The sequence below is a fragment of the Rousettus aegyptiacus genome, unplaced genomic scaffold (assembly GCF_014176215.1).
Source record: "Rousettus aegyptiacus isolate mRouAeg1 unplaced genomic scaffold, mRouAeg1.p scaffold_m13_p_13, whole genome shotgun sequence".
NCBI classification, from domain to species: Eukaryota; Metazoa; Chordata; class Mammalia; order Chiroptera; family Pteropodidae; genus Rousettus; species Rousettus aegyptiacus.
The window spans coordinates 59250512-59267838 of record NW_023416288.1 but is presented as its reverse complement, the minus strand read 5'-3'; the positions used below and the strand labels follow the sequence as shown (position 1 = coordinate 59267838).

General features: G+C 41.7%; 1 protein-coding gene and 1 pseudogene across 1 annotated transcript in view; one reads left to right on the top strand and one right to left on the bottom strand.

Annotated features, from left to right (window-relative positions):
* EXOC4 (exocyst complex component 4) overlaps positions 1-17327 on the top strand; it is a 632532-nt gene that overhangs the window by 477628 nt on the left and 137577 nt on the right. The window lies entirely within an intron of this gene.
* LOC118610920 lies at positions 7081-7199 on the bottom strand (annotated as a pseudogene).

Sequence of the window (17327 nt, the reverse complement as noted above, 5' to 3'; positions counted from 1 at the left end):
CTCAGCATCATTAGCCTTCAGGGAAGTACGAAATAAAGTGCCATGATAAAATACCACTACACATCTAACAATGGCTTTAAAAAACTCAATACCAAGTGCAGTAAGGATGGAGCAGCTAGAATTCTCACACGCTGCTGGTAGTGCAAACTCGTATAACTACTTTGCCAATATCTGTTAAAGTTGACCGTATACATATCCTGTTATCTACCAGTTCAACTCCGTGATATAAACTCAATAAAAATGTGTACATATGTTCACCAAAAGACACAGACTTATAAAGTTCATAGGCAAAATGAAAGCAACCCAATATATATAAAGAACAGAATAGATAATGTATGGTACGTTTATATAATGGAATACTATAATGCAGTGAAAAAGAAAGAACTCATGTTAAACGCCACAACATGGATGAATCTCACGGACGTAGTGAGCCACAAAAGCCAGACACAAATGTTCATGTACTGTGTTATTTCTTTAAATAGAGTTCAAAAAGAAGTCAGAGGAATCAAAGGAGTAGAAGTCAAGGCAGTGGTTACCTTTGGACGAGGCTAGAGCCTAGCAGAGTGAATAAGGGAGGCTGTTAGAATGCTGGCAATGTTCTCTCTCGATTTAGGTTGTTACGTGGGTGCATTATCTTTGTAAAAATATATTGAACTCTATGTTTATGATTTATGCACTTTTCTGTACGTGTATTATATTTCATTTAAACATTTTGCCAGGAAAATAAAAGCCATGTTAGAGGATTCTGGCATCTAGTTTGGGGTGGCTTTTTGAGGAGTAGAAACTCCCCTACTTATCAGCTCTATGTCAGTGACTGACACTTGTGACATTCCACAGTTCTACTGCAATCTACTAACCAAACAGCCGTATGAGTAAACAGATTTCATAAATGGCAGTAGGCGATTGACGAGTTATTTGTTTTACACTTGTACCTGTTTAGAATGGTAGCAGCAGCAACAAGAAGTGTATCTAATGTTGATTCAGGAATTTGTTCTTTACGCGCCTAGGACTTATTCTTGTCGCAATTGTCATTTCTATTGATGATTGCTGACCATCTCTGCTCATTCACATAAATAGCCATGAAGAAATGCTACGTCATATGGCTACTGTGGGTATTGTTCACAGGTTTCTGAAACTTCATTTGACGAGGTCTATTGACTTATATGTGGAAATTTATAATATCAGTGACTATTTAAATGACATTTTTCCTAGCGCCTTTGTAACTTGTGTACAACAACCTTGCGAGGTAGGTTATTTCTTCCATTGTACAGGGAAGGAAACTTATCAGGTAGTTAATGTGTCACATCTAGTAAGTGGTGGGTCAGGGTTTAACATCCGGATCTTCTGTGATTCAGTGTTCTTCACACTCTACCCCACGGCCTCCTCTGGATGAGGAACGCTTTAGGGTGTCTTACTAATTTACAAGAGTTGACAGGAATCCTTAGGTAATTCCATGGGCCTCCTAACTTTTCATGCAGACACTAGTATTTAATAACTTGCCAAATATCAACCCATGGCATGTTGGTAAGCAGTAAATTGTGAAATCCTTTTCTTCTGGGCTTTTAGACATTTGCACTCAGATAAGGAAAAGCAGAGGAGATTGGTGAGTATAGATAGATATGGAACAAGAGAAAGCTCTCCTGTCACTAAAATTTTGGATTTTATAATTAAATCGTGCATACCAGATGTGGAAACATAAACATCGCATGCCGTGGAATATTTGGATCTAGTCGTCTTGCATGGTAAGAAGTGAAAATGTAGGAGTGAGGCTAGATGATCAGATTCCTCGGAGCAGAAACCAAGGAATGGACAGCTAGTACCCATAAGCCACGGTAACACTTGGTGGCCCGGGGACAATGGACATAGAAGTCCTCACTGAGCCCTCGTCTTTTCCAGCCCTGGGTGGACAGCCCTGGCTTCTTCCTCTCATTTTAGACACATTGTTGATGTGCTCCCCGTTCCCCATCTGACGAGAGGTGTGCCCACCTGTGTCGCTCTCATCCTCACTGGAGGCAGTTGGTTCACCGGTGAGATGCCAGAGACTCTTTTTCTCTTACTACTATGGTTATTTCAAGATATAAATAATAATTGATTGCTGACTAGGTACAGATATAATACTAGGTGCTCTGGGGTATATAAAAGTGAGTAAGACCAGGCTTTGCTTTCAAGAAACTTACATTTTAACACAGCTTATGAAAAAAATCCATCCATATCATGAATTTTGTCTACTCGTCAAAGTACTCACATTACTTTTTGCACACCTGGCTTATTGTTGGAGAAGACAGTGATGCTCTTGCATTTTATTTTGCTTGAATACTTGATTGATTCAGAAATTAAGTACAATTAGTTAATATAAGCAAAATTGAAAGCTTTTAAGTTACATAAATAGTGATCATAATAAACCCACCATCCCTTAGTCAAAGCCTATTTATTCTAGAAATGTTTGTCTATCTGATTTTCTGGTTCACATTATTTTAAGAAGCAGCAAATTAGGAATCACAAAAAGTGACAACGAGAGTCTACTGTCCCCCCCCCAAAAAAAAAATTGAGATTTAATAACTGCTAGTCTCTATAACAAGCACTGTATAAAACCATAGCACAGCGTGCTGGTGTGGAGCCATTTAAGTGGGGTGCACACTGCTCTGCCCACCATGAAGGCCATTAAGGACACGGGTCTGTTGCTCAGCAGAGAGAGTAGTATAAATAATGGCGAATCATTGATTTGTAATGAGTCATTATGGGGTTAAGCCAGTGGGTTCTGAGCCAGACTCCACTTGAGTTCGCATCCTGTCTCTGCCTCTTGTTAGCCGTGTGGCCTTGGACACAGTTCCTACTCTCGCTCTGCGCCTCAGTTTTCTCCTTTTAAAGTGGCAATAATTGTCCCTTCTGTACAGGCTTGATGCAAGGATGAAGTATTTCTAACTATGTAGTAATGTGAACACTTCCCAGCATAGTGGTCAGCGTTCGGTCAGAGCTCCGTGGTATCATTGCCGTCACTGTCACCAGTCATTTCAAAGCTGCCAAAACATCCTACCTCTCCCCACGGAGGCAGTCCACTTCCTTTCCCAGAGACCTGGGTGGTAGATATGCTTTCGGGGAGTTCCGGAAGCAAAAGGAAGCTGTTAATCCTTTCTTGGGGAATCAAAGACTTGGTTATTCTTTCACAAGTGGGATCAGAGAAGGAGAAAAATCTATTTTGCATTCCCCCGCCCCACCCAGTTTCCTGTAGCACTTAGAACAGAAATTAGTCTCTCAAAAGATTATCCTGCCACATTCACTTAAATGTGATACATGGCATGACCTGTAGGATAACAGGGAGAAACTCTAATCACTTACTTAAACCTGCCAAAGACTAATTTTTAGAAGCCTCAGAGGTGGGTGTGCATGTTAAAAGACACCAGGTCCTTTCAGTAGAACCCTGAGCAAATGTGTATTGATTAACTTAATTAAAGGAAGATTATAGCTCATGCACTGCTCTCTGTGTTATCTGACTATGTGGTTCCAAGGGATCTTTAAGGCAAGTGTGTTAATGGCCTTCTCATTTAAACCAGCATGAATCTGAGGTTATTTCATCAATTTGGTAATCAAATAATTTTCAAGACCACAGAAGGTAAAAACCAAGAGTTTTATAAGTAAATTACTTTAAACTGTCTTTAGTAGTAGTAGTTCAAAGCGATCCTTTCTGTTTTTCAAATATTAAGGGCAAGAGCTCTTTAGCTTTGATTTATTCTTTTAATCTCACTGCCTGGCTTGGGCTGGGGTCATAGAACCATGAAGATATGACTGAGCCATTTGGTTGGGAAACCACCAGTGTTAGTGTCTTGAGGTCACGCCTCATGGACCAGACTCCACAGAGGAAGATGCTCTAATCTGCTGGCCTCACCATCAGCATCCAGAAAACCAAGTGGGAAGAAGATGTAAGAGGCCTGGGGATTCTTGGCTTCTGGTACACGTACATTCTCTTAATTCCCCCCTTTTTCTGTCCTCCCATCCTGCATTGTTCATCCTATCTCCTCTATTTTGCTTTTTCCAGGGAATAAACCTTCAGATTTTTACCAGAGTAGAGGAGAGACAGTTACCCAATGGAGGAGGGGCCTGGGGATTTAACTTCTTCTTAAACAGTCTTTGAACTAATCCTATGTTAGTCATTCCTTCCCATTTGTCCCCACACCCGTGTACACCTAGAGAATTCACGGTAGAGATGTGATTGCTTCTCAGCTGTTTCTACTACTGACATAGGATTCCACTTTCTTAAGTTTATTAGAGCAGTGGTCCCCAACCTTTTTGGCACCAGAGACCGGTGCTCCTATGAGACTCCAGCTCCTAATGATATGAATGTGGAGCCGAGGCGGTGATGCTAGTGCTGGGGAGCGGCTGCAAATACAGATGAAGCTTTGCTGGCCTGCTCACCTCTCATCTGCTGTGCAGCCCGGTTCCTAACAGACCATGGACCGGTAACAGTCTGTGGCCGGGGGATGAGGACCCTTGTATTAGGGGCAGTTACCACTCCGATCTACTTTCCAGCCTCCAAAATTGTGTGGCTTTTGTCTTCTCCCACCTATCCTCCTTTCCATTGTAGATTTATGTCGTGGAAAGAGAGAATATCTTTTTTTTTGTCCTTTCAGTGAGATTTTGGGAGGGAGAGAGAGTAGACGTGTACGTTTGGTCTGCTTTCTTTACCCAGAAGTACATCCCCTGGGAGCATCTTCCTCATCCCTGTTCCTTATGCCTTTACTCAAAGGCCCTGCTCTGCCTCTCCCCAAGCAGCTGGAGGAACACGGGTCACTCACCCGCTTCTCCCCTCCCGCCTATGTCGTTAAGGTCCAGCTTTTCTGTCTACCGTCCCTGGAAGCCCAACTCAGATTCTAGCTTGTCTGTAAAACCTTCCAGAGCATCTCAGCATCTCATACATACCTCATATGGGTAGCTAAGTTTCTGTGTTAGATCTTTTATATCCTTTTCAAGAAGACCAAAAACTAGATTGTAGCCTCCTTTATGCCAGGGCCTTGCCTGAGAATTTGGAGTTTTAGTCGCCATGTGGTGTAATGGAAAGAACACAGGCTTTGGAATAATGCCAGCCCAAGGGCAACCTTGGGCCTCACCACGCGCTGTGTTAGCTCAGGTGAGGAATCCGACCTTTCTGAGCCTGTCTTCTCTGCGAAATGAGCTTTGGGAGGGCTAGACGAGATGACGCGTGTAGCTCCGCGTCGCATAATCCCTGCAGACTGGACGTATTTCATAAAGGCCAGTTCCCACCCTTCCATGCTCATATCTCCTTAGCGCGGTGTTTTTCCATAGTAGATGCTCAAGAATATTCACTAAATGGGCTGGAAAAAAGAAATTGATAAAAGTTCTTTAGTCAGGTATCCTACTTTTCCGTATTCAAGCTGTACCACACTATAGCAGAAAGATAAAATCCAGAAATTCTAATCCAGAATGTTATGGCCGGAAATCCTCATTTCTTAAGTAAGTGTGGGACTGGGGAAAGAAGAGCACAGTGTTCGGTTAAACGGAAGGGGCCTCAAGCTCAGCGTTGGCTTTCTCAATGCCAGCCTGAGGTTTACAGCTGCGCTTCCTTTTCGCAATTATAAAAGTGAGAACTATGTTAACTAACTTCCAATTCAGGCCACAGTTGGCCACTTGGGATCTGGAAGCTGCCTGATTTTTTGACCTCAGGTGCTCTGCTATGTAGGGTTGCCAGTTATAATTATATGTTCAGATGTCAATTAGCAAACAGCCCATTATTTGGCAGTTTTGAATAATGAGATGGATCTTGCCCTAATCTTTCAATTCAACAAGCATTCGATAAGTGCCTTATACATAAAATTCTATATTGTACTGTGCCTAGTAAAGTTATGTTATTACATATTATATACCTTTGCAAGTTCCTGAATTTTCAAATATCACTAAATTCTTGAGCAGCAAAGAAAAAGGCAGAAAGTTTTCCATAAAAACACGTCTCTCAGACACACAAGCGTCCTTTTGTATTCAAGTGACAAGAATTTCAAAGACAGTTGCCTCATGGAACAGAGATAATGGAAATTCACATAGTACAGAAAATACTGACTAAATATGATCGTACTAGACTCTATCTAGATTGTGCACAATCTTAATATAGATTCGCTTGGCTCTGGGGAAACCTCAGTGAGTGAAAGAAACAAGCTTTCTCTAAAACTTGCTAGTTCCCTGTGATACATGACTTTTTCTTCTCTCTGTATCAGAGCTTTCCATGCAGATTTTTCTCAGTGCCACATCTAGATTTGTGTATAAATAGTACTCATTAAATTCCCAATTTTTTTTTCCCTCTTTTACTCAAGTTCAGATTATTGTTCACCTAAAGCTTATTTCATGAAATAACGTCTGCTCCTTCTTGCCCTCTGTCCGTTTCCCATGAGTAAAGAATCTCCATACGGCAGGGAGGAAGATGCAAGGCCTTGCTTAGGGGGCGTGAGGGTGGGCGGCGAGATTCCCGGTGTTCTGTCTTTGCCGCCGACAGACGCGGGGCTCCTCCGAGCTCGCCCTCGCAAGCTCGCTCACGCTTGCCTTCTCTCCGTTCATCAGATTCGAGTGCGTATTCTCTCTTTCATAAGCGCTGTCATTTTTGTCTGTGTCTCTCTTCCTGCATTTATTTCTTGGCTGTGGCAGACTTGGGACATTACTGAATTTTACCATTATCGACGCTCTTGGTTATCACTGTGGCCGACAGCAGGAATACTGCGGCACCGTGTGCGCCTCCGCACATCTCGTCCCGACTCTGAGCTCGGTGACACCACTTTGGCAGCTGGGCATGAGCCGTGGTGGGAGCCTGTGCTGATGGAGAACAGTAAACGGCGTTTCCGTGGGGAGCCGGCCCTCAGACCCCGAGCAGCGCAGCGCCGTCGCGTGCCTCACGTTTCTTTGCGCCACCGTCCGAGTGGACACCACGCCCAGATTTTTGCAATGGATCCGTGGCTCCTCTTACGCCGTGCTCCCCTCCCTCCTCTCATCCCCTGTGACTCGATCATTAATTTCTTTCTCCCTGTATGTTCTACCTCCCCACCCTTCTCCCTCCTCCTCCTCCTCCTCTTTTTTTTTTTTTAACACCTACAGCACCTGGTCTTCCTAGATGGCCTCCCATCCAAGTACTAACCAGGCTCGACCCTACTTAGCTTCCAAGATCAGACGAGATCAGGCACGTTCAGGGTGGCATGGCCGTAGACTTATTATTCTTATTTTTAAAAGCAAAGGCTCTGGGGCCACCCTGACCAGCTTTGCATCTGGCTCCACGCTTTACTAATCGTGTTACCTTGGCTTGTTACTAAGTTTTTTTCTCCTGTGTTTCACCAGCTGTCAAGTGGGGATGATAATAGTATGTACCTCATAGAGTTACTATGGGCACTAAATGAGTTACTCATTTTAAAAGCACCTAGAATCATGCCTGGTATATGGTCAGCAAAATATGGATGTTTATTTAATAAAACACTTTTAGTTGTGATCCGGGCCTTACCCACAGGCTTTCTATGAGGTAGAGAGTTCTAAACAGAAAGGAGGATCGCAAAGGGAACATGTGAAAAGAAGAAGAAGAATGGCCTGGCATTGTAATAGAAATAGTAGCTCTATGGACCAGGAAAGGGTTAATGAAATAAACCGGAGGAAGAGTGGTGATCAAGAAGGGTGACTGCAAAGATTAAAATATATATCATATAAACTTATGTTTTATTTCACGTATGCATACCAGGAAAGTAAGGGCTGCTTTATAAGTGCATAGAAAATTTCCATTTTGATTTAAGCAATTAAACCAATTTTGATCCTCATTCTAGACAGAAATTTGATGGTCACATACTGAAGGTACTTAGGCTAAATCAAATTTGTATTGAACAAGAGCCATGGAGACCAAATGAGAGATGTATGTCCATATCTATGAAAAAACCAGGCCCAGGAGCCACAGTACTCATTTGTCTGACCATCTGGAAGGCTCTAGTGATCTAAGCACTTAATTTTACCCTCATTTTTAGAACAAAAGGGAAACAATAAAAGAAGAAAATGGACAGCAGGGACGTCCTTCTTTTCATTTAAAAAAAATTCTTAGTAATAAAAGGAGCAGAGAGTTTAAAAGAAAAAAATGAGAAACCATTAAAATGATTTGAATGTTCTGTCCGCATTTTGTGGTGGGCTCTATTGTTTTCGGTTACATGGGAACTGTGGTAATTTTATGAATCATTAGAGTTTTCTTTCCAAATTATATCTGCCTGTTCTTAAAGTGCCTCCTAAGTTACCCGCAGTAAGAGACTATTGAACAATTTTATTATTCCATTTCATACTTTTGAGTTTTATATTTTGTATTTCAAAAAATTTTGTACTTACAACCCAAAGATAAAATCATGACAGCTGAATCTTTGTGTACTTAATTTCTCCTACTTTTTAAAACATAATTGCCTGTCTCTGTTCTCCTCTTTAGTCTAATAAGAGACGCTAGAATAAATATGAAGCTCATCATTGATAGAATGATGTCCCATTTAAGAGCAAACCTCCCTCTACCCCAGAATTGAAAATAATCACAACAGTTGAATAGTGCCCCTGGGCATATAGGTCTCAGCAGGCACAGTGACCTGCAAAACATGTACTCTTGTTACTGATGCTTAACACTGCTTCCTAGAGCAGTGGTTCCCAAAGGCCCGTCCGCCATCCTGGGCCAGCCAGTCCCACATGGGACCTACAGAAAATGGGTAGAGTAAGGTTGATGTAATAGGCAGTGCATTATATGTGCATGTGTGTATACACACGTGCATGCTTTCCAGTTTACTTTCTTGGGAGGGACTGTCTTTTTCTCATTTCCTTGCTATTTTTTACTGTTAAAATATTCATACTTTCACCATACTTTTATCAAAACAGTGACATTGTAGGTGATCTGGTTTTGTTTTATTTTAAGCATCATTACTTGGAAAAATAAAAAGTTGGATGTATATTCATCCATTTTTTTCCTGGGTGGTGAAACCGTAAAGTCTGGAAATATAATAATGTGTCGGCTGTATCCTTCCCAGTGGCATGGGCATTTCCTGTGTGAAAAGATTGTCTTACAACAAAATGCATCAAAGCTTCAATCTTCTGATTTTTAACCATTCACTCTTCTTGGATTCAGGAGAGAAGCTGCTTTCCTGGCAGTATGTGGGTGATACTATTACCGTCCCTTTCACATAAACTTTGGTAGGGTACCACTGAGTGTAGTTCATCAGAAAGCATGATGGTAATCTCTAATCTCGTATAGGCCCCTCTCTCTACAAATAATGTGCCTTTATAACTAAAATCTAGGAACAGAAAGCGGAAATGACTCATCTCCTAAACCATGGTAGGCAGACTGGCGATGTCACCATGGTTCATGAAGACAGTCACACCCCTTGTGAATGAAGAGAGAAAGGAAGTAATTCGTTCAATACCCCAAAGGCAGTCAACTTTTAAAACCGTTTTTGGAGCCAGGTCTTCTGTTTGCTCATCATTTGATTTTTGCCCAGTGATGCACAATGTTTTTCTCAGCATGCAAAGGTCAAATAAAGCAGTTAACTTTGTTCCTAGAATGAGCGGGAAAGCTAGGTTCACCACGACCAGTTTTCAAGAACAGGATCTACTTTTTAAAATTCATTAGTTCTTCTCAAATTTTATTGCCTCTCCCAGTATGAGGCTTAGCTGAGTTGTATCTTTACCCTTGAACAAATTTTCCCTCGCGCGGACACGCTCGCTCGCATGCTCTCTCTCCCTAACAGCTCCATATGCTCCGTTTTCCTGGAAGCCAAGCTCCCTGCTCATTCTCCTCCTTCGAGGGCCCCAGATCTCACCTCTGAGGTGCATGAGTAACTGAGGCTGAAACAATTTGTAGGGAAAGTTGTCAGCATAATTGATTATTATATGGTGTGAGCCACCGAAGACAGGCGAGCCCGCACAGAGTGGGGCAAACGTGTGTGTGGTGTGCATCTCCCACTGGGTCCAGCCGGACTTCCTCCTCTGACATGTTGATTTATACATTCACAGCTCTTCCCTAATGAATCGTGCCCCAACGTGGGTCACTGGGGCCTCCTGCCGAAGAGACCTTGGCTCTGCTAGCAAAAAGGGAGCATTGTAAAGACTCTGCTCTGTGAATTTCCAGATTTGTTTCTTTGTTGGCACCAAATAGAGTGACTGAGGACATGTAATCTTTAAAAGGACAAAATAATCACATCAAATGCTGGAATAATACCACTACATCAAAAGAAGGGTTTCCGTGAATAGACGCTCTGCGACATGACAGAACCTAGTCAGAGCGGATGAGAATTTAGGAAACGTAAAGAAATGCAAGCATCTAAGACCACCTTCGGTGGCAGCTTGACGTTCAGGAGTTCTTTAAAAACCCTTCTAAGTGTTATACTTGTTCCTGGAAACTGCTTTAAGTGTTAGACTTGCTAAAATTTAGGGATGATAATGACTGCTCTACTTTCTCACAATCTGTTGGGATATTGATTGAGATATTTGTGAAGTACTCTGAGTTCTCAGGGGAAAAAAGAGGGTGTTAGAAAATGCTACATTGATATTGTCAGCAAGGCAGGGGGAAAATTATGCAGAAACATAATTTTGGAAAGATAAGTTTAAGAAAGTTTGTATTATTAGCCTGAGTCCATATGACAATCTTGTGTCCTTATGACCAATTGTTTTGTCTTAGGTATCAGTTCTGGGTAAATTCAGAGGCTGGGGAATCAGGGAATTGTGACGAGAGAAGAGCACTTGCTGGTGTGAAACTGTCACTGAAGAGACTCCTGGCTGGTGGCATTAGAATGGCCTGTGTCTCCAGAAGGCTGGTCATACATGACAGCCAACTGAGCAGCAGGAGGGGCTAATCTTCATTTCCTCTCCTGATTCCATCCTGTCCCCTCGTGGAGTTACTTCACACCTCCCTTTCACTGGCAAACGTCTCAAATGAGTGTCCGCCTTCCTCGCTCTCTCCCTTCTCAGCTTCCTGTAAACCTGGTTCTGGTCTCTCCAAACCCACCATTGAAACTGTCATCTGTAGGTGACAGTAACCTTCCATAATCAGTCCTCATTCACCTTGACCATGCTGCACTTGGCACTGTGCGCTACCTAGGAAGACTAACTCATCACTGACTCTCTGTGTTTTTACCAGAAGCAACAAAAGATTCAAGTTACCTCAGTTCAAGTACTGGCTGAAACAAAAACTTTCTAGTTGTGCTAGTTTGGACAACTCTTCGGTCTCTTGGTACTTCAGTCTCCCCAACTGTAAAACAGGGATAATCGTACCAACCTTATAAATGGTTAAAATAAAATTTATAGGGAGTTAAATGAGATTATTCATGCAGAGCACTTAGACCTATACTATTGGCACACTTCATTGTAGTTGTTATATTTTCAGAGTGTAGCACAATGGTAATGCCGGGCACATAGTAAGTGCTCAGTAATTGTTGGATAGATTGACAGATGAATGATAGGTAGGTAGCTTGTTCTAACAGTCACATTTGGATTATAAATGCTATTCGCAGATATGTCTAGTATAAGGGAAAGGAAACAAGGGTACTGAGTAGTTTACCTTCACCAGTCAAGTCAATTAAGGACTAGAATTTGGTTATCTTTGAATTCTGTTTTCTATAAGCTCATCTATATATTTTTTTCATGCCTTTTAACTTTTATGCTGCTTTTTTAAATAAATCGTTTTTCTTTGAGCAAATTACCTTTTTTTTAAACAAACAACTTACGTAGAAAACAATAAAGGATTTTTTTAATGTGTCTATAACTAGACTGTAGAGCGTGATAGTGGGCCCTCCGAGCAGGAAGAAAATACCCAGAAATATACAACCGGGAAGGAAAATCCCAGGAGACACTCTGACCCGGAGTAAGTCCGCCATTGGGGTTCTTCTTTCCTCATCGGAGGATTCCGTGGGTGGCTGGTTTGTTCCTTAAAAGTTGGATGCCCTTACACTAGCCTTTTTCCTTGAAATTCTTCCTCCTCAGCTTCTATCATACTTTGTTTCCTTGGTGTGTTTGTTTTTGTTTTTGTTTTGTTGTTTTTTGGCTTTGTCCCTGCTTTTTTTTATGGCAACTTTTCTCCTCCTGTCACTGTTGTTCAAGCCACCCTGACTGCCGCCGGGGCCCCAGTCAGCCTCACTGTGAACTGTCAGGTGTCTAATCCACCCCCCATGTGTCAGCCGGGTCCACCTTCGTCTCACACCCTTTTCCCCAGGACGGGGCACAGCGTGGGGTAGTGGCAAGAACATTGACATGGGAATGAAAAGGCCTGAAGTCTGCTTTCTTCCTTTCAAATCCCATTTCTCTTTTTTTCTTGCTTTTTCTAAGATTTTTATCTTTGTCACTGGTTTTCGACAGTTTGATTGTGCTTTGCTGTGCTATAGTTAAATGTTTTCGGTAAGATGACGCTGCTGTATTTCATCTTCCATCACATCTGTGGACCTGCAGGAGCTGACTTCCCAACATCGGCGATGCTGAGCTTGACCCCTGGATGTGAGTGTGACCTTCCGGTCCCTCCACGGGGCAGTCACGGTTTTCCTCGTGTGATTCGCTCACGTAACCAGAAAGTCATCTGTGTGGTGTAACTTCGCCGCTACAAAAATCTTCACTTTCCTACCAACTTTCATCTATTTGTTTTAGTGCCAAGTGATCATCTTTACCCCAATCAGTCGTTCTGTTAAGGGCTGCCAAGTGGTTTTCTGATTCTGTGATTTCTCCTGCATTTCTTTGTGGGCATTCTTCCTTCACAGGGAGCTTTCTCTGTTTGGTAATCGTGAGACAGAGATCCTGCTGGAAAGACAGAATAAATGCATAATTCTTTCTCTTTAGCAATTTTCAAAAAAGAACTTGATTTTATAGTCTAGTCACCTCAAATGGTGACAAGTGAATTTTTTCTGACTCACTCTCTGCATTGATCTTTTTCTTTTTTCTTTTTTTGTTCAATAAATATAGTCACCTGCAATAAGTTATTCTGTTCAATGCTCTAATTATCACCTTTGGCCAGAGGGAGCAGGATCTAGATTTTTCTAGACCTGGATTCTAGACTTTGGAGTACCATAAACTAGCGATGTATCTTTGACAGGCTCTTTTATATTTATTTTAGCCATTTTTGTTTTTAAACCAGGAAAATTAGACCGTGGATAGCAAGGGTTCCTTTCAGCTCTAGAGTCAGTTCTGAGCTGCACTTCCTAAGGTGCTGCCCTGCTCTGCCCATCTGCAGGAAGGAGCCCTTGGCCCGCCGCCCCGCGGCCTTCCACAGGTCCCACAGGTCGGCTCCCGTCCAGCCAGCCCTTCCTCTCCCGCCTCCTCAGTGGGAATGCCCTCCCCAAGCCACACTCGTCTCCTGTTGGCTGCAGGAGACCAGCTCGCCCCTTGCTCCCAGCCTTTGCCTGCACCTTTTCTCTTGCCTGAAGCAGCTTGCCTCTTCTCCTCCACGTGTCCAAACCTCACCCATCCTCCAGTACCGGTTCAGGCCTCCCCCACCCTTTTGCTCCTTGGCCCCTACATTGTCTTTGCACTTACTTGCACCTTCTCTAGAAATATCACTTATTTCTTGTTCTGAATGACGTTATCACAACTAGACTATCTTTCCTGGGAAAAGAGACTTGCTTTATACCAAGAGCATTATTGGTACTATAACCGCTAATGTTGTTATTATATTTCTATGTTCCCTGAACATGTAGCACTATGTATTTTGCTGAATTGGCAGCCTTAAGGTCTTTCGAAATATGCGGTGTATATGTGCGTGTATCGGGTGGGGAGAGGGGGTGGAGCTGGGTATATTTGTTACAAATAAGTGCTAATGCACACCTACTCATTGCTCTATTTCCACTCTCCGGGTTCCATTACATATCAAGGGGAATTGATAACCTAGATAGAGTTACATTGATTTGAGGTATAGAGGTAAACAACTAATTTTTTATATTACCTAATGTTAGCTAGGGAAACAAAAATGCCCCCCTGAGATCTCGTAGCCTAATTATGCACAACTGTTGTATACTTCTTTGCCTTTTTCTGCTATTTAGTTTCATTTCAAATATGAAATCACAAAGCCCTAAATAAACCCCAGAAAGAGCCAGCTGTGCTTATAAGATATGTTAGGTACAGATTTTATTTCTACTCAAAATGTTAAAAAATATTAGTAATAATTTACTTGACATGCATTTTTCAAGTTTTTAATTGGCAAATAAATTTTATAATCACTTACGTGCAGTCTAAAAGGATATAGAATTTTCCGATTGCCAAAAATTTTGACCTTATATTTTCTTTGGTTAAGCCTTTTTGTAAATTCTTCCTAACTCTTTAGGCTGCCAAAGAGAGCTTCGGAATGTATTTCCCTGTTGGTTGTATATTTGTCTTTTCTGAACAGTGAAACCCTTTGAAATGATCTTCCTACACTTGAGTGGATCATCTAGCGATAAGTGACATCAGATTGGATTTATTGTATGTTCTTGCTGGAGAAGAGGAAAAGAAAGATATTCAAAATTTAGTACTGTCTATGTATATGTTATAAAAGGACCTCCAGGATCTAGCTTCTGACCACCTCCCTCAGCCTGCCCTCGTGACATATACCCACCTACACACACACCTACACACACGCGCATCCTTCACCGCAGCCATGAAGAGCCACTTGAAATGTCCTGAATTCCATGCCATGTCATGTTCATGCTGCTCCCATCTGTCTGAAGGGCTTTTTATCCCCATATTTTTTAAATCTGCAAGTCACTGTCTTCCATGACTCAGTCCAATCATGACTTCCTCTTTTTCACCACCCCACCCCTTTCTGCCCTAGTCCAATTAATTCTTTCCTCCTCTCTGCCTCTGCCGTACAGTAGACAGATGCCCCGGACAGCACCTTGACACTTTATTGCCCCTATCTGTGAACTTGTTTGTCACCTCCCACTGATATCTAAAATCACTGGAGGGCAAGGATCTCGTCTCCTCTGGCTTTTTCTCTCCTGCAGTGAGCCTAATATTCGGCACAGAGAAAATATTCACCTAATAAATATGTTTCTGTTCAATCAATTAATTAAGTTCTCTGCTCTTTCCCAGACAACTTCTGGTCCCTTTGAATGCTTCTCAGTCGTAGGATTGCCAACAATACTACTACATCTTCACATTTTAAAAATATAGTATAAGTGAAAACCATTAGAATACAATACTTATACACTTATGGATGGTTGTTTTCAGACAAGATTTTGAAGGGGTGCCTATTCATGTAACAGGTGGACATAAATTTCTCAGAATTGGAATTTGACACACACACACATAACCAGCAACCGCATGTCCCTCCCAGGCATTACTTCTTCCTCCTCTAGCAAAGGGGTATAATTCTGGGTTCTCCAGAGAAAGAAAACAAAAGGAGATGTTCTAGGTGTTCCTAATAGGAAGACCTAATGGGGGTTACAGAGAGTCTTCCCACAGAAAGGAGTTTTTAGCTGAGACACCTAAAAGATAAGAAAAATTATTCTAGGAAAGGAAGACAAATGACAGAACCTTCTGGCATGTGCAAAGGCCCTGGAATGGGAATGAAGTTCTGAAGAAGCCCCAGGTAGCAGGACCTTAGAGTGGCAAGGGGACAAGGGCGGATGATGAAGCTGGAGGGGTAGACAGAAGCCATGTCATGAAGGGCCGTATGGGTAACCTGAAGAATGTAGAGCCGAGTGCATTAAAGAGCTGTTGAAGTTGGTGACAGACAAACTCAGATATAATTTGAAATTTTTTGATGTTAAACTAACTGTGAAGTGCACAAATCTTAAGAATTTTTTACATAAGTTTTTACTCACACAGCTGCTACCCAAGCAAGCTATTTCTAGTACCTGGAAGGTTCTCTTCTTCCGCTCAGGACTGACCCCTCTATGGGTAGCCACTCTTCTGCCTTCTGTCATCAGAAATTACTTTTTCCTTTCTCCGAACCACAATAATAATCACGCAGTTGTGTTCCTTTCTGTCTGATTACTTTCGGCACGTGGGCTGTGAGATTCATCCATGTTGTCACGTGTGTCAGTAGTTGTTCCTTTTTCACGCCCGTGTAGTATTCCATCATGTGAACATACCACAGTTTATTTGCCTATTCAACTATTGATGGACATGAGGATCGCTTTTATTTATTGAGTTTAGCTACTATAAATAAAACTGCTATGTGTATTGCGTTCGTGTCTTTGGATGGACATAAACACTCATTTCTGTGGGAGATACAGCTTTTTCAAAGATCATCCTGCTTAGGAAGTGGAAGATGATTTAGACTGGAGAGTAGAAATGCCAGTTCCTCAGGCACCAACACCTGGACGTGCAGCCTTTTACCAGCTGGCTCATTAAAAAAGCAGACATGTTCAGAACATTCTAGGCATCATGCAAATCAAAATGTAGATTCAAAAACAGAAAGCAGATTTCCTTTTGGCTTCTGTCATTTCTGTTGTTGTAGTTATTCCTTTTTTTCTAATTGAGGTAATATCAGTATATCACATTATGTAATTTCCAGGTATACGACACTATAATACAATATTTGTATACATTACAAAATGATCACCACTGTAAAACTGGGGTTATTATTGTTCACAGCCAGCTACAACTTGGAGTTGGTAGTAATTGTGAGGACACCATGGTATGACAGCTTTTACTGAATTGTAGTTGAATATATCTGAATAAACAAAAACATTATGTCATCATCAAACATTCATGTAGCCCCCTTTCTCCACAATTGCTGGTATGGGCGTTTGGTGTTGGTGGTGTATATCTGAAGTGATAGATACTTTATTTTATGCTTTCTTTCTAATTCTTTCTAAAGCAGTTTCCTAGGACTCTATGTTCTTGGCACCCTCTCTCAACCATCCCTGATCCAGAGACCAAAACAGCACAATTACAGAGTCCACGTGGTCCAAACTAAAGGGGTTTTTTAATTATTATTTTTTTGAAGTTTATTCCTGAGTTGTGAATATATTTGTTCATCTTAAAACTTTTAAATTGGCATATATAGTTGTGTGTGTGTGTATGTGTGTGTATGTGTGTGTGTGTGTGTGTGTCTGTCTGTCTGTCTGTATGAGAGAGGGAGAGAGAGGGAGAGAGAGAGAGAGAGAGAAATAGAGAAATAGAGATAGAGATTGCCATTATAGAAAATAATACATTCCAGTGAAATTAGTAATGTTTTTATCGAGAAATCTAAGACCTTTAATCACAATAAATGTTCAGTCTTTAGAACCACAGGAATTAAGATACAGTAAAGTAGTGGTGAAGAGGCTGTGGTCTGACAGCACCCTACAAATCAGGGTTTAAACCCACTGTTTGGCATTATAATTATACTCTAAATCTGTATTTCACCATATTCTGAATATGCTATGCATTCGCAT